Here is a 22599-nt window from a genome sequence, read left to right on the forward strand (position 1 = left end):
GAAACGATCGGGTACATGCATGCGGCCACATGCTCGTGCATTTACGCTTAAGTTTGCGCATTTATACGGAACGAGCGTGCACACATGTGTGTACGTCTGCGAATTCAATGGATCGGTACATCGGAACTGGAAAGGTCTTCTTTCTTTCGAATACTTCTCTCTCGTTTTCCGCTCCTCGAAAATGAGAAGAAAAGGACTTTTCCGGATTTACGTAATTGCCGAGTTAACGTCGTTCTTCTTTCTCGTTTTCTCGTTATATTTTTTCCCTTTTTTCCCTTATTTTGGATTGTCTTGTTAGGCTTCATTAGCAATTTGAGAGGAGCCTTCGTTCTCCCATTTTATTTATTTATTTATTTTTTACTGCCTTTTTGGACAGTTTATTTGAAAATTGTGAGAAGCTTTCGTTCTCCCATTTTATTTACATGTATATATATATTTTTCTTTTTACTACCTTTTGGGGCAGTTTATTTGTAAATTGGGAGGAGCCTTCATTCTCCCATTTTATTTATATATATATATATTTTTTTCTTTCTATTACCTTATGGGACTTTATTTATAAATTAAGAGGAACCTTCGTTTTCCCATTTTATTTATTTATTCATTTATTTTTATTACCTTATTGGATTTTTATTTACAAATTGAGAGGAGCCTTCGTTCTCCCATTTTATTTATATATTTATTTATTTATTTATTTTATTGCCTGATTGGATTTTATTTCCAAATTGACCGGAGCCTTCGTTTTCCTATTTTATTAATTTATTGATTTTCTATCTCTTGATTGCCTTATTGGGTTTCATTTGCAATTTGAGAGGAGACTTCGTTTTCCCATTTTATTTATTTATTAATTGCTTCATTTTTTTTTATTATCTTATTAGCTTTTATTTGCAATTTGAGAGGAGTTTTATTTCTTCTATTTTATTTATTTATATATTGCTTCATTTTTATTAGAGTGTCTTATTGGATTTTATTTGCAGTTTAGAATGCAGTTAGAGTTCTCATTATATTTTCTTTATTCTTTTCATTTTTTTTTTTATTCTCTGGTTGGATTTTATTTACAATTTGAAAGAAATCCTAGAGATCGGAATACGTATGAAATATTTCGATCAAAAGATTCTTTGAACGTACATTTTCGTGGTAGGTCCAAGTTTTATTTCAACAACGAGATGTGTATCTCAAAAAATCAATGTAGAGACAGTCGTTTGATGGGGCTTGTTATGGAAGATGAAGATATATGACACTTGTCTCGTAGAAGGTATTTGGAGAAGATACGTGATGGTTGTCAAAAGATTTTTGAAATGACTTTGGCGATACGTAAAGTAGGGAATTTATTACTCTTTGCACAATATATGCATACACCGATCGTTAAGTTTCTATTACTTTTCTTTATCTACAATTTAAATTTATATAATGAAATACAACATCGTAATTCTATTTGACACATAGCTCGAATTCCTTCAATGCTTAGAAGGTGTAACACCAAATTTTTATCGCCACTTTTTTAATATCTTGAAACAATTTTACAACTATGCTTGATCACAAACATGTTGGCTTCCTTGAATTACTTAATAAATTATATATGTAAATTTATGGATCAATAACAGTGATAAATTATTCGTAATTTATCTTTGTCAAATATTTATTACTTCAATGTACAGTAATAACATGTGCAGAAAATAAAATTCATTATACAATGTACAAGAGGCAAAATCTATTACATAGTATACAGAAAAATTGAAAATTGGCAATGGTTAATTGAATTTTGACTGTTCAACTATTTTGCAGCTTATTATAGATGAGCAATATAATATTTCTTTGTATAATCTTATATTAAATATTTATATAAATACATATTATCCTATATTACTATATTGTATTATATATACATTTATTTATTATAAATTCATTCATTATAGAATGTACAAGAGGCAAAATCTATTGTACAGTATATAGGAAAATTGAAAATTAGCAATGGTTAATTGAATTTTGACTGTTCAACTATTTTACAGCTTATTATAGATGAACAATATAATATTTCTTTGTATAATCTTATATTAAATATTTCGATAAATACATATTATCCTATATTACTATATTATATTACATGTACATTTATTTATTATATATTTATATTTGTACCTTATGTATTCATATATAAAATAAATAAATATGTATATTCCTGATGTATGTGTATATCGAGAGAGGAATATTATTTTTTTTTAAGTACATATAAAAATATAAAATAAATTAATATATATATAAAATGATATAATAATATAGGATAACACGTATTTATATAAATAATTAATATAAGATAAAATCCAGAGAAGAATATTATATATCTCTAAGTATAAATATAAAATGTAAAATAAATAAATAAATATATATATAATAATATAGTAATATAGAATGATATGCATTTATATGATGAATTAATATAAGAAAGTGCCAAGAAATATGTTGCTAATCTATAACAAGCTATAAAATAGTTGAGCAGACTAACTGTATATAGGTATGTGGAGAATTTAATGAATTCGAATCAATAATTGCAATACTCCTTTTGCACTCCACTTTTCTTCAACTTTCACATTCCATCCCGCCAGATCATTAAAAATAAAACGAACATAATGCCGTTCAAACCATTCCACTTAGGATTATTCAGAGACAGTGTACCATTCCTTATCGCGCTGCGCATGTTATTCATCGACCTTGAAATTATTCATATTTTGCATTTGCACTCGAGGGTGTATCACGACGATTGGTTCCGCGTTCGAAAAGAAAACCGTCGATCGTGATCCTCTTTAGTGGAACCAGATGCGTTTATTTAATTGCTTGTTGCATGCAACCCATTTGCGTGCAAACTGCAGTTACACTTAGGCGGGATCACCGATGGTTAAAGCGGTTGGAATTAACCGTTAAGTGCAATCAGCAATTGCAACGGTTTTCGATATCTCATTTCCATCCAGAACGTACTTTCGGTGGAGTTTCATTTTTCCCCAATGATCGTTGCGGAACACGGCACATCGAGGTATTCGTGCAGCTTTTATAGGTTAGGAAACCTTTATAGGTTAGAAAAGCTGCGTTTATCGAGTAGCTGAAGAAAATGGTTAAATTTACTTATCAAGAAACACGATGCTGCTTGAATTCTACTCGACATTTACAATTTGCTAATTCGATAAATCTAAGAAGGTTTCAAGTTTAATTTTCATTATGCATTTTATATTTAGGTATTCTTCTATAGGGTACCTTTTGTTGTGTGACTTCCTATGCTACCATAATATTTTCTATTTAATTTATGGAAAATATTACAATATACTTTGACATTTTCCAGGTTCTAATTTTCAATGAATTTAATTACTTAAGTTAATTATAAATATACTTTATAACTTTAGGTATATTTTGTATAATAGATATACCATGTAATAGTAATAATAATAAATGTATAATACGAGATGTATTTCGATTTAAATTATTATAGTATAAATGGAGATTTGATTTGAGACATGTTGATACACTTGTATATGAAATATAATGGTATAAATTAAAAAAAATTATGTTTATTAATTGAAATATCTTATTTTAATAATATAGAGTGAAATATGTATAATATGAGACACATATCATGTAGAATATATTATTATACAAGTGTAATAATTTATTTTCTAGAAGCTATCCTACAGAAAATGAATATTAAAGAGGAAAAAGTTAATCACTCCCATTATTATAGAAAATTTGTAAATCTAAATTTGGATTTGGACTAAATTTGAATTAATTTGTGTATAATCAGGAATATCTTTACCACGTGCATTGCATACATTCTTCACTATGCTTAATAAGAATGGTTTGAAACAAATTAAGTACAAGGTTTCTTCGTTTACCTATACTGATTCATCTTCGCCATTTACAGACCTATTATTACTTTTCTGCACTTTCCTCTTGACATTTATCTTAATGATGATCCTATTTACAGCATTCTTTACCTTTCCTACATTTTCTATCTTCCTCAAATAATAAAATATTCAAAACTATGCTGTTTCTGACAGGAAATGTTACCCATGTTTATGTGAATTAATAACCCATTTAATAAAATTTACAGATGTTCTTTTTAAAAAAATATTCAATAAATATTTGAATTCCTTTTTCAACAATCTTTTACATTTTGGAAGCTAACAGTACTCTTCAAATATTTTAAATATCTTAAAAATTATTTGCTGCAGAAAAATGATCTATTCATTTAATAACAAAGAAATAATAAATTTAGCTATTAGAACAATTGATTTGTTCAAATTAAAAAAGAATACAATAAGAATTATTATTTTTGGAATTATTTTAATTCTCGCCCTCAAGAAATAAAGAATTATCGATAAATATTTTTAAAAAACTCGAGTCAAATATTTTTCAAAGCTGTGTTTTCCACAAATTTCGTCAAAATGAGTTATTAATACTTATCGCACCTCTCTTTTAATTTTAATTAATCCCAAATTCCAACGAAATTTATTTAAGGAAGATAAAAATGTTTTAAGTAATAAAAAAATCGTGGGAAATGATCAATATCGAATTTCATTGCAACGTATGAACGAATAAGAGCGAAAATATTCCACGTACACATTCCCCTGCCTTACTTTCTCAATAATTTACCTTTTCAACAGCCAATCAGCTGGAAGCGAAAAAAAGGACGAAGAATAAAAAAAGGGAAACGAAATCCTGCAACAGAATTTTATCGTGTCTGGAAGTCATTGACTTCGACTTCCTCATACTCTTCACGAAAGCTCTTCCTCGCCCACACGTATCTGCCGTGCGTGCGAGCAAGAATCGTGTTCCCGAAATTTTTACTTCGTGCTGTAAAACATTTTCGTTGCAACATAAATGCAGCAAGATTAATAACTAACGCTCTCCTCTCTTCAGATTTAAGTACTTCATCCCGATGTTCGTACGTAACGATCCTGTTGTTGCAATATGTAAATTCGCGAATAAATTCCGCGATAGCTTCGTAATTGATATCTCTGGTTATAGGCGTGCAGACATTTTTGAGGTATCGCGTGGCTGTCAGAAATAAGTAATAATCGAGAAACTAAATACGTGTCCGCCTTCTTTTCGATTTCACAAATTATTTATGAAACGTATTTGAAATCGATATGTTTACAGGCGTGTTTCGGATAAAAATTTTAATGAAGGAGATGCAGAAGGGAGAAATGTAAATAGCGTTGGTTAATGGAGGTCTCTTTGAGCATGAATTATACTCTGATGCAGTAAAAAATCTTCGTAAGGATCTTTATATTTCTCCGAATTAAAGTCGCTGGTTTACTTACTTTGATCTTTTAAGCGATAAGCCCAGCTTGCGTTTTACTATAGTTAGGGATGATTTGGACTGTTTTTTGAATCAATATTTTTCTTTTTCTAATGTGATCTGTATTTAGCTTCAAATCAGATTTAAAATTAGTAGAATTTACGAATAGAACGTTAAAAAATTTTAAGATATTATACACAATTATATTATACAAGGTGGACCATGTAACGTGACAGCCACGATTATGTTCAATTATTTAATTATTGGAAAAACGAGCAAAAATTATTTTATTGTAAATGATAGGGCGTGAAAGAATAACATGGAGACCACCATATCTGGTTTTTGTTAGGTTAACTGTATTACTAAAGATAGAAGAAATTAATTCACTAAAAATGAACATTATTACGTTAAATGGTCCACCATGTATACTTGTACTGTTTAAAAATAAGACCATTTTAAAAATTTCAATTAATAGTTAGTATTAGATAGACAGGAAATTGATTATTATTTACATTTCTTAAACATTGCTTTCAATAATTACGAATTTTTTAAATTTACAGTCTTAATAATTATAAGTTGTATTTTAATTTTCATGTATAAACTATCATTGAAAATAGTGTTTATTTAAATTAGCATAAAATACTATTATACCTTATACCTTAGAATGTTTCAATTTATTTTTTCATTGAAGTCATGAAGCATTACACTCAAATAATTCAGTACTTCCAAAAAATTGATGACATTAACAAAATTCGACGAATTTCTAAATATTTTATCTAATTTTATCGTGGATAGAATAGGTATATAGTGATTAACTCAAATTGAATACTACTTTTACGTAGAATTTTTCATAATTAAATCATGGTGCAAGCCATTAATACCGATTTTAACATCACACAGTAAATAATAAATAATAATATGTAAAAAGGTATAGACACCCTTGGAAAAATCATTAACATGACCTGGACAGAAATTTTTTCTACCATCATTAGATGCACGCTTTGGAACTATTTAAACCAAAGATGTAAATATCATTAAATACTATTATATCATATAAATAATATATAAATAAATAAATTATAGAAATTAACACTTAGAACTATCAATCCAGTCAAAATGACTAGTCTCAGAATTTTCCTTCCTACAATTATTAAAAACGTATCTGCTTTTAAAAAAAATAATTTTGACTCATATTGAGATAGAATTATAGTTAATATATTTTTACTTACCTTCATCGTACCGCTAAAATTACAATATAATACCGAAATATCAAAATAAATACTAGTATTTTTCAGTTCTTCTTTTGATATCACATGGTAAATAAGATATAAGATTTTCCTCTAATATTCTCATAAATTTCCTAGATCTGAAGCTGTCCTATATAAACAAATGTATAGTAATAAGAGAAATTGGAGACAAAAGTAACGCGCTGCTACTAAAACAGCAATTTAAATCTTAAAAATATATATTTAATTATATTTTTACAATATTTTTTGAAAAGCTTTTAATTACATTGAATAAAACAGTTAGGGTAGCAATTTTGAAGATGGGTAAGTTACATAATAATGCAAAACATTGGTAAATGTCGAGGTTGTGAGAGAATTTTTGACACTGTACTCTTCTATTCAGTTAATTTATTCAAGTGCCATACATACACTTGTAGAAAGACTAACTGTAAAAATTTAAATAAAGCAATAAATCATAATGCAACAACGAAATTATGTATCTTTAGTTTCTTTGAGTATTCAATTGCACACAGGCTCTTCTCTTAATATCTTTTCTCTACACTACCACCCTCTCTCTGAAAACCTAGTCATACCAACTTCGGAAAATAAAAACCTTCAACAGAAACGAATGTTTAGTGTTACTCTAAATTAAAAAAGAAGAACATTGTTTCCATTTTCAGTCATCTAATCGAAATTATTATCGGTTTGATGTCATATAGGTATTTCTGTATTTCAATTTATATTATTACAGTGCTATAATCAAAAAGTACCAGTTCCATACCGGTATTTTACATACCTGCAAAAATTCCGGATTTAAATTCCGCTTTCTTAACATTTCCTAACTTTCATAGTAATCGAAACAACGTAAACGTTTAATTTTTTTAAATGCTTTCAATTATACCAAATAAAATATTTAGGGTAGCAGTTTTGAAAAAGGGTAAGTTATATAATAATGCAAACTAATTGGTGACCAATGTTCAGTGTTACCCTAAATTAAAAAAGACGTACATTCTTTCCATTTTCAGTCGTCTAATCAAAATATGGGAATCGAAAATATTACCAATATGAGTCATATTTCTATATTTCAATTTATATTATTACAGTACTATAAATGAAAAGCACCAATTTCATACCGGTATCTCACACATTTGCATAAATTTCTAATTTAAATTCCGCTGTCTCAACATTTCCTAACTTCCATAGTAACGGAAACAACGTAAACCGAATCACCCTGTATATGTATCTCACTTGTTACATAATTCCCATTCACAAAACTCGCTAAGACCCCAGCGACGTCGCGGAAGAATAAACGCACGTCCGCCATCTTTTCGTCGCGCACGTTTCCGCCGAACTTATTATTACCTTTTCTTCCCTTTCCCGCTTCACTTCGCTTTCTTCCTGATAATTTATTTGTCAAGCATAATTTATGCGACGATCGTAAATTTCCCACGTAATTACTCGGATGCAAATCTGAGCGGGCCGGTATCCGGTCGCAGATCTGTACGAAAATTTTTACAAAATCGAACATATTTCACCGGCGAGCTGGTTGTGCGTGTGGCGGGACACGACAGGGACCAGCCGATTCTGTCTTTTTTCGGCACATAAAAATTCTTACGCTGCAACTTCTTCGCGTCGCTTCCCGACTTCAAAGACTGCATGCACGGTAAATCTTGTTGCATCGGCCGCAGCGGGGAATGTAATTGATTTCGCCGTGCGTAAGTGTTAAACGAGAATAGATGTTCGACGTGCATGCTACGGGATGTCTGCCGATCTCGTCTTTCGCGAGTTTCACGCGAACCCGGTGCCTATTCTTCTAACCCGTTTCCAATTTTCCTTTCGCCACCCGCGACGACGCCCACTGCGATTCCAAGGCTTGGAGCGTTTAATATCTGCGGAGAGTTTCTTGCTGTCGTTTACCTTCACGTTCGTGACGAAACGTTTAATCGAGGAAGATCGAAGTAACAGAGTTAGGTTGCTGATTCGATATTGTTAGAATGCAACGATGATGCTGAATCAGGTGTGCCAAGCATCGATGCCGATATTCTTCTGATTTTGGTGTTTCTGAAAAATATTTTTATAATTTAGGTATCTCAGGCCGATATTCTTGTGATTAGGGACCTTGGATCGGTATTTCTCTGGTTTGGGTAACTCGGGTCGATATTCCTGTGATTTAGAGATCTTGGACCGATATTCTTGTGATTTAGGGATCATGGGCTGATAATCTTCTAATTTAGATACCTCGGCCGATATTCCTGTGATTTAGGGATATTGGGCCGATATTCTTCTAATTTAGATACCTCGGCCGATATTTTTGTGATTTAGGGACCTTGGAACGGTATTTTTCTGTTTTAGGTATTTTAGGTCGATATTCTTGTGATTTAGAGACCTTGGACCGGTATTCTTTTGTGTTAGGTATCTAAGGTCGATATTCTTGTGATTTAGGGACCTTGGGACGATATTCTTGTGATTTAAGGATTTTATCCTGATATTTTTCTAATTTAGGTACCTCGGGCCGATATTCTTGTGATTTGGGGAGCTTGGACCGGTATTCTTCTGTTTTAGGTATCTTGGGTCGATTTTCTTGTGATTTAGGTATCTTGGGTCGATATTCTTGTGATTTAGGGATATTTGGGTCGATATTCTTGTGATTTAGGGATATTTGGCCGATATTCCTGTGATTTAGGGATATTGGGCCGATATTCTTGTGATTTAGGGACCTTAGACCGGTATTCTTCTAATTTAAGTACCTCGGGCCGATATTCGTGTGATTTAGGTATCTTGAGTAGATATTCTTGTGATTTAGGGATATTGGGCCGATATTCCTATGATTTAGGGATATTGGGCCGATATTTTTGTGATTTAAAGATCATAGGCTGATATTCTTCTAATTTAGGTACCTCGGGCCGATATTCTTGTGATTTAGGGACCTTAGACCGGTACTCTTCTAATTTAGGTAGCTCGGTAGATATTTTTGTGATTTAGGGATCTTGGGCCGATATTCTTATAGTTTAGGTATCTCGGGCCGATATTTTTCTAGTTTAGGGATCTTGGGCTGATACGCTTCTAATATAGGTATCTCGGCCGATATTCGTGTGACTTAGGGACATTGAGCCGATATTCTTGTGGTGTAGGTACCTCGGCCGATATTTTTGTGATTTAGGGATCTTGGACCAATATTCTTGTGGTTCAGGTACCTCGGATTGATATTTTTTCCAATTTTTGTATTTGGAACTGATATTCTTTTAATTTAGGTATCTAGTGCCCATATTATTTTAATTTAAGTATCTAGAGCCGATATTCTTGTGATTTAGGGATCTTGGGCTGATACTCTTCTAATTTAGGTATCCCAAGACGATATTCTTCTAATTTAGGTATCTCGGGCCGAAATTCTTGTAGTTTAGAAGAGATCTTGGGCTGATATTCTTCTAATTTAGGTATCTCGGATCGATATTTTTGTGATTTAATGATCTTGAGCCTATATTCTTCTGGTTTAGGTATCTCGGACCAATATTTTGTGCTATGGTGTCCATTATTTCAGAGTTATTCTTATGATTATAGAGTGTCGCACAAAATTGTCCTGTCTCGTGAAGCATTAATCAAAAGAGTATTAAATTGAAGTAAGTTTGCCTTAGAATTCATTTAACATTAAACTGTTGAAGTCTTTGTTGCGTGAATGTGTTTAAAAATAGGCATCTATTCCGACTGAGAAAAGATACATGAAAGTGCTGCCTAACAAGATGATCAGTTAATGGATAATTATGTAGGCAAAGCTGTAAAAGAAATTCCATTTCAATGGGACATAAATATTACAAGCAGCTCCGACACGAGCCTTGGTAAATTCCAATCATCATGTTTGCGCTTTTCTATCATTATATCCATGCAACTATATTATTACGCTATTTATACCTGACCCAGAATTCGACGAATTTAATAACGAAAAATAAAATAAGAAACTAAATTTATAACTGACAATATTATATATGGCAATAAATACCATAATAAAAAGCAGTGTTATAATAATTTATTACTTTCTTCCCAATTATAAATACGATTTATGAAAATAAATTTAGTTGTTACATAAGGAAAGAGAAAGAACTTTTCCACGCAATATATAATACTAATGCTCAAGTTAGGGTATTTTTTAATTCTAATCTAATGAGTGATCCTGTATACTTGTTTCGGTAATTAAAAGACGAACCATTTTATTATGAATACAAAAACTATACTTATTTTTATGCTATATTTATTTATAGAATACTTATAGTAAATATTTATAGTAAATAGAATTGTCTGAAAAGCCAATTATTCAAATTTTTATAGTAAATTGGATTGTCTGAAAATATTTATAATAAATATAATTGTCTGAAAAGCCGATTATTCAAATTTTTATAGTAAATAGAATTGTCCGAAAAGCCGATTATTCAAATTTTGGTAACTCAGATTACCGATTATTCAAATACAGAATAAATAACTCATGTACTCGAATTAAAAATTAAAAATTAATCATGAACTAAAAAAAATAACCTAAGATATAAAACTATCAATGATAATAATATTATGCAAATTATGAATTTACAAGAATTCATAATAAGTGAAAGTAAGTAAAACGTACGAAAAGGAATCATACAAAAATTAAAGAAAAATTATAAATGTGAATATAACATGCCAAAATATTTGTATAAATATGAATATAATTTGTAAAAGACTTCCATAAAAGAATATCGTCTGAAAAGAGTCAATTATTCCATTAGCTCATTAAAATTCCATTTTTTGCTCGAATTTTATTAACATAATAGCTCACTATTAAATCAAATTACGAAATATTTCTTTCTCTCATAGGATGACTCTTCACTCTTCTCCCTTTGCTCGAGCATCCTGAAAAAACTCAAAATTAACAAAAACCAATTAAATAATTTTACACCTTCGACTTTCATTATAATAATTTCCAGAATGATTCTACGCTCTAAATAATTGGCTGCTGTCGCCTAATTACGCGTACCCTTTATCTCTTCCTTCCCCTGACCCTCATAACACTTAGTCGAATACTGAAATTAAAGAAGCACTAAATTCAGAAAAATCAATTAAATAACCTTCAGTCTTTCATTATACTAATTCATAGAATGATTCTTCGCTCTAAATAATTGGTTAACGACTACTACCTGCATGCTACATTTTCTTCTTCACCGTCGTCCATAGCATTTTAATCAAACGTCTGGACGCAAGGCTGAATTAACAAAGATCCACTTTCATCATAATAATCCAGAGACTTGCATGTTTCTTAACTTCGGCAAATTTGATAACGAAAAAGTTATCCGCCGCTAGTTCCAGCAGTTTCAAACTGTTTCATCAACAAAGTTCAAACTGTTTCGTCAGGCACAGTGAATATAGAAGAGAGAATGCCCAAAATTTGAAAACACGCGAGGCACGTGAGAGTTTAGAAATTTAGCGAAGCGAAAGTTTCAAATATAATAATGTCAAATTCGCGGAAAATTGATGCAAAAACATAACTTTCGTTTGCTGTTATTACGCGGGTAAATTAATACACGTGCCCACCGATACGTGCAATTAGCTGGGAATTTAATTTGCTTGTACTCGTAGTAGATTCAATTAAATCTGGCATGCTTCTCAAATCGTCGATGTGCTATTAAGAAAATACATGGTTTTCGATTATGTAACGCATTGATATGTATGAGCTGTTTCGCGTTGCGATACTAAATGGAAACGATTTACATTAATCACACTACGTTGGAGTAAATCAACAATGTATTGCCTGCACCATTATTAAACATTCCGCACTGGAATGGTTAAACGCGTTATTGGCATATTGTGTTAGCATTATTTATGAATGCCACATGCAACTTTCAATGGGCAAAAATGATTCAGTGACGGCGATACCTACTCTGCAGTCACCGACACTGAAGTTTAATGGCAGTTTGCAAAAGTAATGCCAAATTATCGATGAAGTTGAAATTGGAAAATATTATTACAGTAGTTTAAGTTATGATTATTGCAATATTTGATTATTATACAAAGCAATGGAAGATATATATCTTTTATTTAATATAATAAAATATATAATATTATATGAGAAATTGTTACTGAAATTTTTTTACTATAATTATATTAAGCTTTTAAAAGGTGAGGAAAAAGATTATGAAAGTGTTTCTTTGTAATTATTGGAACAATAATATACTACTTAATAAATATAGTACTTAAAATATTATATAAATTTGAATTAATTGGGAAATAATGTACCATTATATAAATATAAAATTTTAAATATTATGTAAGAGGTTATTATTAAAATTTTTTTAATTTTGTTAAGATTGTAGTATTATAGAAATGAGCTCTTTCTAATTATTAAAGTATACAGTATACAAAATAAATAATATTGAATGAATATTAATTGTTGCAGAAATTTCCTGAATTTTATTAAATTCTTCTAAATTCATATATTTATGTAAAAATAATAGAGGTTTCCCTTTTATAATAATTAGGAAAATAATACAAAAAATAAGTAATATTGAATAAATAATAACGATTGCAGAAATTTCCTGAATTTTATTCAATTCTTCTAAATCCGTATATTCATATAAAAGTAATAGAGGTTTCCCTTTTATAATAATTAGGAAAATAATACAAAAAATAAATAATATACAAAATAAATAATATCGAATGAATATTAATTGCTGCAGAAATTTCCTGAATTTTATTAAATTCTTCTAAATCCATATATTCATATAAAAGTAATAAAGCTTTCCTTTTTATAATAATTAGAAAAATAATACAAAAAATAAATAATATTGAATGAATATTAATGATTGCAGAAATTACCTGAATTTTATTAAATCCTTTTAATCCATATATTTATATAAAAGTAAAAGAGGTTCCCTTTTCACAATAATTATGAAAATAATACAGAAAGTGAATAACATTAAAATAATAATTAGAGATTTTAAATATATAATATAAATATTGTACAAAGCAGTATTTCATAAATTTTCTAAACTGTAATAAATTTTTAAATCTGCCTGTAAACTTCTCTATACATAATTTTATTAAAGAATTATACAGAACACATTAAAAATCGATTAACTAATTTCAAAATATAATCATTTCGCCTGAATACACCTTAACATCGTTTTGACAAATTATTCAATTACTCTTCACTGGATAATAGTAAAATTTTTGATTACCTAATTCCCGTATGTCCATGTACCCTTTAGCAAATCGACAATTTAGAATGATCATTTAGTCAAACTGCTAATGAATCAAACGAATGATAATGAACATTGAACACAGTTATATCCAAGTTAGATGATTATTCTACACACACACCTATATATCTTATGTTTTAACGCTGCTCATATGAGACTAAGTAAGCGTGTAAGTGGTAAATCGTGGCAATGGAAACGAGCTCTAACGATGAAGCCGTTAAACCACATGCAATAATGTTCAGCCGTATTTCCATAGCCATATAAGATGAAAGAACTATGATTGAAAATAAAAGAACCATGCTAGCAATTATAATAAACATTCTGCTTGCCGCGTTAAGCGTTAAATGCCTTACAATCGAGAGTTAAACCGTTTCTTCAACGCCACGGCTTCATTCCGCGACGATAAATTCCTATAACGAACCTAACCTCGTCCACGTAATAAATATGAATACGTTCTCGAGCCTATCGACATCAATTTCCTATCGTTCACGCTCGATCTTTAATTCGCCGCTGAATAGTGGATAAAGTACGGTTAAAAATAATCCACGATCCTCTCTACGTACCCCATCGCGCCTCCATGCTCCGTGGCCGTGCCGCTACGACCGGGACCAATCAATTTCCACTGACGCTAGCGCGCCAATTTTGAACGCCGTCTGCGGACTATTTTTACGTGCGCGATACACTCGTCCAGATGGCGCGAGTCGCGATTCGTTTCGACACTTAACCACACTGGCTCGTGTATTTGCATATATGCAAATCATATTTTCGAGCTTTGTGCCTGAAGGTGGACGGACCTCGTCGATTTTTCACCGACTAATGGCTGTCGATCATCGTAGTAAAGCGTTCGTTGATTAATAGGGGATGTCAAATGAGGGATAAGAGGAAAATTCTGTCAGGAAACAAGTGTATAGAGGATATCAGCCTTTAATGAAAGGCGATTTGTATTATAACCTTGCAATTTTGAAGGATTTTGAATGATTTTGAAAGGTGAAGCACATATCTCTAATTATGATTATTTTATAATTTGAAAAATGTCACTGTAAGGGTACTTTATATTTTGAAAATATTACTGTAAAGGTATACTATATTTTGAAACATATTACTATAAAAGTATATTATATTTTGAAAGATATCACTATATGAGTATTTTAAATATTGAACATCACTGTGTTTTATAATTTAGAAGTATCAGGAAGTAAATATTTTATAATTTGAAAAATATTACTATGAAGGTATTTTATATTTTGAAAATATTACTGTAAAGGTATATTATATTTTGAAAATATTACTGTAAAGGTATATTATATTTTGAAAAATATCACTCTATGAGTATTTTAAATTTTGAACACCACTGTGTATTATAATTTGAGAAGTATCAGTAAGTAAATATTTTATATTTTGAAAAACATCACTGAATGATTATTTAATAATTATTAAGTAATTATTAGTGTCACCAGCAAAAGCAGGAGACAAGTTAATATGAATATGAAATATATTTCTTTAATTTATCTGTCTTTCTATTTTTCAATATATCAAATTTATAAATTAACTGAATATCGTTTTTCCACTGTTATAGATATTTTCAAAATGTTTTCAATGTTTTACACTTTTGGGATTTGTAAATAACATTTAAGGATTTCTACTTTCCGAAGTATTTTCCATTACGTTTTCTCTTTGGTGCCATTGCGTAGAAAATGTCCATAGAATGTACGCATGTATAAGATGTGTATATAATTTCCAATTCCGTTCCCATTTTCATTTCGTGAGCAATAAAACGATTTGATAACAGAATATTCGAACAGTAGAACCTATGGACAGTAGAAGTCCAGATAATGGTGTTTCCATTGTGCTGTAGTTTATCGATAATGAAATGAATTTCTCTGTACTGTTCATTGCGTGAAAATATCGTAATTAAACGTCAGAGAGATAAATGAACGAAAATATAGTTTCATATTATTGTAAAACTTTTTTCAAATTAAATACTGTAGATTGTTGGAACAGAAAAATATTTACTTGGATTATTAGAAGAAATTGTAGTATTATTCCTATCTTATTTATTAAAATTTATATTAATTAAAAATTAATTAAAAACAAGGTAGGGTCATTCCTTGTTTTATTCCAGTAAAAATCCTCATTTTATATTATTATCTACATTACTTTGAACCCAATATTTCCCATTTCCTTTTTAATGACAATTTCTTTTATAATAGTTAAATGCAAAACAAGGTAACTTTAACAGAATAAAGAAAATACATTAAAACAAAATATTTCAGAATATAATTTTAATTATTTTTCCTAATACATATTTTTATTCACTATAAATATACTAAAAAATCTATATTAAAATAAACGAATGATAGAAATCAACAACTAAAAGTAACCACTGCGAATCCAAAACAATTTTAGTCAGTGCACCAAATTTTTAAGTTATTTTATATAAATATTATTATTTTATAATCCTTTAATAGTTTTATAATCTTAATTGACATAAGTAAAATTTGTTATTATAAAATTGTTAAAAATAATCATTCCTTGTTTTCTTTTTCTCATTTTTTTACAAATATTTGTATAAATTATTAAATAGAAAATATATATGAAGAGAATTTCTCGACTGAATTTTGTAGCGTTTTACTTGATAACTTGAGTGTGACTGGGATAGAAGCTTTTCTACGACGATCTCGAAAACGTTTAATTACCTCGAACAGGAGGCTGTTGATTATGTAGATTAGAGATGAGAGATTAGAGTTAGGTTAAGTGATAGATTATAGGTCGCTCGGTAATTTAACCTCGTAATGCTTATTTATTAACTTCCTGTGCTACGATTTCGGTTATTTGGATATTGCTGAGCGTAACGTTTAATTTACATAATTAATTTTAGAAAATAAATATATTGTGTGCAGTTGTATGCGTATAAACCAATTATTTAATATAACATAATCGCAACTAAATCGGTGAAATTGTAAAATATTAAAAATAATAGTGTAATATAAAATTAAAAAATTAATTTTATTTTATCTAATGAACTATAAATTTTAACAGGAATTTAATAATTATTATTAAAATATTGCAATAATTCTACTAAATTAACCAATGCTAATTATTAACCAATTATTCTATCTAATATAATCGAAGCTAAAATAATACTAAAAATATGTACTAAAAATAATAGGAGATATTAATTTGATCATTTTCTTGGCTAACAGTAAATCGTAAATTATTTAAAAAATTTATTAATTTAGAAACATTCTATGCAAATGAGTGAATTAAAATATTGCAAAATGTTTTAATGTAATCGTTTAAATATTTTTTCTTCGCCTTGATTGGATGTCTACTCACGTTGGAATGGAATTCTATGAATTAATAGATGTAGAAATAAATTAATAATAGACGGTAACTAATAATCTCATTCGTTACTATTCCCATGCTGCAGCTCTCCAAAGTTATTAAACTCGTATGCATTAGGTTAATTTATTACCATAGTAATCATCCTTTACATTACAATCCAATCATTCGACTATAGCAAGTAATCAATTATCCAAATAACGTGTTCCATCATTAGTTTGAATATCATGATTCTACTGTATTAGCAATTACAATTGCGATTTGCTGTGGCAAATAAAACGAAACATGGCTTCCAGATGCAACAAGCAAACGATTATCGACGAAAAGTAGCTTATACAACATAAAATTTAGTGACAAAAACTTGAATTCACTAAAAGTTAATTAATCAATTAATCTGCTGAATTTTCCAATTTTGAAATATATTTCATTATCAATACAACTTCTATTACGTTTCCAACGTTTAATATTTCTGTAACCTAAATTAATTAATTTTATTCTGCATTCTAAATTTAATATTTTCTTTTAAATCGACAAATTAAAAAATTTTTCGTGTCTTTTTATATATAAATAATTTACACCGTTTATTTATCTATAGAAAAATGAAATTAATATACCTTCCCTGTTTGATTTATTAATATTTCTGTAACCTAAATTTATTAATTTTATTTTGTACTTTAAATTTAATATTTTCTTTTAAATCGACAAATTAAAAAATTTTTCGTCTCTTTTTATATATAAATAGTTTACACTGTTTATTTATCTACAGAAAAATGAAATTAATATATCTTCCCTGTTTAATTTATAAACATACAAATTACTTATTTTCATTTTTATGTAAAATTATTCTCTTTTATTTTCGCATGAATGAAATTTAATAAAATTTAAGAAATTTAAGAAATTTAAAAAATATAAGAAATTTAAATATTTTAAAAAATTTAAGAAACATTCCTATTGATATTTCATGTAATATTTACCATGAAAAAATTGATATTTTCTTAAAGTTTTAAAAACTGTTATAAAATATCGATATCTCACATAAGAAAATTTACGAGTATTATTTCATGATTTATTTTATCGCAAAAATGTTTATATTCCGTTCCATTGTATTTGAAATATTCGTTCAGGAAATTTTCTTCGATTCACGTAAAATCCACGAAATATGGAAACGCGATTCTTCTTCCCTGCTAATCTCGTGTACCACTGGCTGTCTGATAAAGCAATTTCGTAAAATTTTATCATCGTTGTGACCATTGTTGCGTTTATGCCTCGTCGAGGAGTATTCGCCATTATTCCAGTAATTCCCGACATACGGAATGCACATTGTTCTTGTACAATGTCCGCGTAATTTAACACTCCTCGATGAGCATCGTTGAGAATAAAGGCTGGTCTCGAACCATTCAACTATTTCAGTTACGCAAATGTTCTTTTTTCCTTGCTGCTTTCTCCTATTGTTGGAGCGAAGGCAATTTTTACTTTCCACTCTATCTTTTTTCTAGCAGATATATTATGTCGGAATTCGAAGGTCGCTGCAGATTTTCCAACTGTTGCAATTATTTCATTCATGTACTCTTATTAGTTGTTATTATTAATTTGATAATTGACGTGTTTCTTTTTTTTATTATTTTTATATGCGTAGCTTTAACAATTGACATAAATTAAATTTTAACTAAATAAAATTGTAGGAATTATATTTTATATATAATATAAAATTTTGTTTTTTAGCGTGTATGTTAAATACACGTGTATTGCATAAAAATTTATTTATGTGAAGGAGAAATTAATTCAAAACGTAACTTTAAATGTATTATATTTTAAGCAGTCCGATATTTTATGCAAATATTTTTTAGACAAATTTAATAAATATAGTATATAGAAATAAAGTATATACAAAAGTAGAAAATAATAGTAATATATAAAATAATATAATAAAAGTAATAAATAAAAGTAAAGTAAATATAGTATATATAAATATAGTAAATATTATAAATATAAATATTGGCTTTATAATATAATATATTTTATGAATGTCACATTAGGTGTAAGTACCATGCGAATACTATACATACGATATAAATTGCGTAAATATTTGTTAGACAAATTTAATAAATATGGTATATAGAAATAAAGTATATACAAAAGCAAAAAATAATAGTAATGTATAAAATAATATAATATAAGTAATAAATATAAGTAAAATGAATATAGTATATATAAATATAGTAAATATTATAAATATAAATATTGGCTTTATAATATAATATATTTTATGAATGTCACATTAGGTGTAAGTACCATGCGAATACTATACATACGATATAAATTGCGTAAATATTTGTTAGACAAATTTAATAAATATGGTATATAGAAATAAAGTATATACAAAAGCAAAAAATAATAGTAATGTATAAAATAATATAATATAAGTAATAAATATAAGTAAAATGAATATAGTATATATAAATATAGTAAATATTATAAATATAAATATTGGCTTTATAATATAATATATTTTATGAATGTCACATTAGGTGTAAGTACCATGCGAATACTATACATACGATATAAATTGCGTAAATATTTGTTAGACAAATTTAATAAATATGGTATATAGAAATAAAGTATATACAAAAGCAAAAAATAATAGTAATAACCTGTATTTTACTATATCCAAAAATTTATTAATAAATTGACAAATTTTATATTAAAGTGTTTATCAATAATTAACAATCACTAACAAGTAATTCTACATTGAAGTCTGTAGCAATAATAAATAACAAATTTTCTTTTAAAATATAAATAATAATACATAATGAATTTCAAACATATAACCAAACTAAATATGTAAATCAATAATTTGCTATTTAAATGATATAGTAGATTAAATAAAAACATAATAGAAAATGAATGTAGTATATAATGCAAATCTAAACGAGATTAATTAAATATCTGAATTAAGGGTAACAATTTTTTCTTAATGCAAGGGAATGCAATTAGGTTCGCTAAAACGGAAGTGAACGTGATTTGTAATATCATAGATGAAATATCACTGTTCCTTTTTGCTTACATACTCATTGTTACACTTTGTTACCACATAGCTGATATAAGTACATCCATCTTACCGCACTTTGCGGTTTCTTATACCGTTGCTTATGACTTACGAGCACACATATTAGAAATCGATCAAGCTTCTGTGTAACGGGTGTCGTAAAAAGGCGATATTACAGACGCGTGAAAAGGATATGAAGGAAACCATTACGTTCAACGTTAACTAGAGTGCTAGCAAATTTTATACAAAGCAGTATACATGTTATGCAACTGGAAAATAATCTAAATACATTAGTACATGATACATTAATATTTCTTATAGCAATCTAAAATAATTTACCTATAATTTATCACTGCGATTTACATTCTAATGATTAAAAATAGTTAAAAATAGTTGAAAGGGATTTAAAATAATTGATTTATATTAAAAAGCCTTTCAAATTATTTTTAAATATTTAATTTGTAACAAACACTGTCAATTCTTTCATATATATATTGTTTATTTCTTATTTTACACCTTAAATTATTTTTCCTATATTATTATAGATATCAGTATAATTTATCATATATTGAATGCTAAAACAATGCTGAATATTTGGTATGTATTAAATTTTTGAAAAATTTAATACTCTTTAAATTTCAGAAAATTCTATTCAAGAGTCTTTAAAAGAGAAAACAGAGAATATTATAAACATTTTATTCTCCACCTTAGATAAATGATAACATATTTTATCAAAATACTAAATATTTAATACGATATTATTATATTAATTATATTGTCATATTATATTATATTAATATATTATAACTTTGTCATATTTTATTATATTAATTATATTGTCATATTATTTAATACGATACAATTTAAATATAGTACAATACAATTGAAATAATTATGTTACACATAATCTCGAAAATTCAAATTTGTATATACATATCTATTTCAAAAATTCATCTACACTGAATTGAGTTTATATAAAATTTGGTATTCGTTTTATGTAATAAATCTGCCTGGAGAATGTAATTATATTTCGACCTTATAGCTGGATATACTAGTTTGGTAATTTTATACTATTACTATGCCTTTCGTATCATCGGAAATTTTACAGAAAATTGCGATGTACAGTAATTGAAGGTATATAGTACAAGTTTTCACTTAAAAATGTGATACTTTTTCGTGCTTTTATTGTTAATAAAATACCTGTGCGTGCCTGTACACGGGTACTTCTAACGTATAGTGGTATAAATGCTGCTTAAACTTTAATTTCCGTGCACAGGGTGTTCGCGTGAACCTAATTCTCATTAAAACTTTGTATAGCCTTCTTTGTCTTCAAAATAATCAAGGAACTTTTGGTTATGAACTTTGTCGTAGCGTTACGTCTAATGTTAACAAATTTCAGATGCTTCAATTATTTTACCTTATCCTCTATCCCAGCTAGGTGGACTCTCCAGCAAGGATTTTCAAAGATGATAATTTTAGTGGCTTTGAAATTCCATAGAAACCTGTTTGACACGAGCGGATTATGACAGTGAAGCACAGATTTTATTAATATTACTGCTGTAAAACGAAAATATTTAAATAACTTTTAAATACGTATCTTATGTATAACACTGTGCTGTAAATAAGGATATTATTTTACTCCGACTGTATAAAGCATATTAAATACTATTACACATATTCCAACATGGAAACCATAAAATTCGTATAATTTTATTTGTCGTATAAAAATTTTAAATACGATTACATTCCGTTACCATGAAACAGCAAAGAAATCAAATACATCTAGTTCTGTTAAAAATCAATATTTTTACCAATTACATTTATTAACCCTTTGCTCTCGGCAATTTTTTCGTTACAGGAAAATAGTAATTCGAAGACTTTTTGCCATAGAGTCGCCAATATTTCTAACACGTAGAATTACTTTACTTCGATATTCCACGCATCGTTGGATAATTGTAAATTTGATCTATTAATTAACAACCATCTTTAGAATTTGATTAAATGGCAACTGAGAGGCGAATATAGAGGCAAATATTAAATAATTAATATTTGTATTGCATCAAATAATTTCTTTATTGTTTAATATTAACTGTAGTCTATATTAATAATTTAATATATAATATCTCGTATACCACTGTGCCATAAATTTTTAATTTACTTTTTCATTAAAAACCAATTTCGTATGCTATTATACCCAAACTGCTGACAAACCTAATGCAACTTTATCAAAAAATAATATCCACCTGTATCAAATAACTCTATTAAAAATTTAATTCCACTCAAGATTCCACTAAAATCTAAAATCCGAGCATCAATCTAACCTTGAAATCTATAAATAAATTTTACACCGCTATATCCCATCGTAATGTAAGCAACGAATTCCACTGGAAAACGATATTCCTCTTCCTCGTACAAAAAATTTAATTCCCCCAGTAATTCAGCGTATTACTCTAATCTGCAAGGATACGAAAAGCTCTGTACACC

Source organism: Eufriesea mexicana, unplaced genomic scaffold (genome assembly GCF_001483705.2).
Source record: "Eufriesea mexicana isolate 0111107269 unplaced genomic scaffold, ASM148370v2 scaffold1576, whole genome shotgun sequence".
Lineage (NCBI taxonomy): Eukaryota > Metazoa > Arthropoda > Insecta > Hymenoptera > Apidae > Eufriesea > Eufriesea mexicana.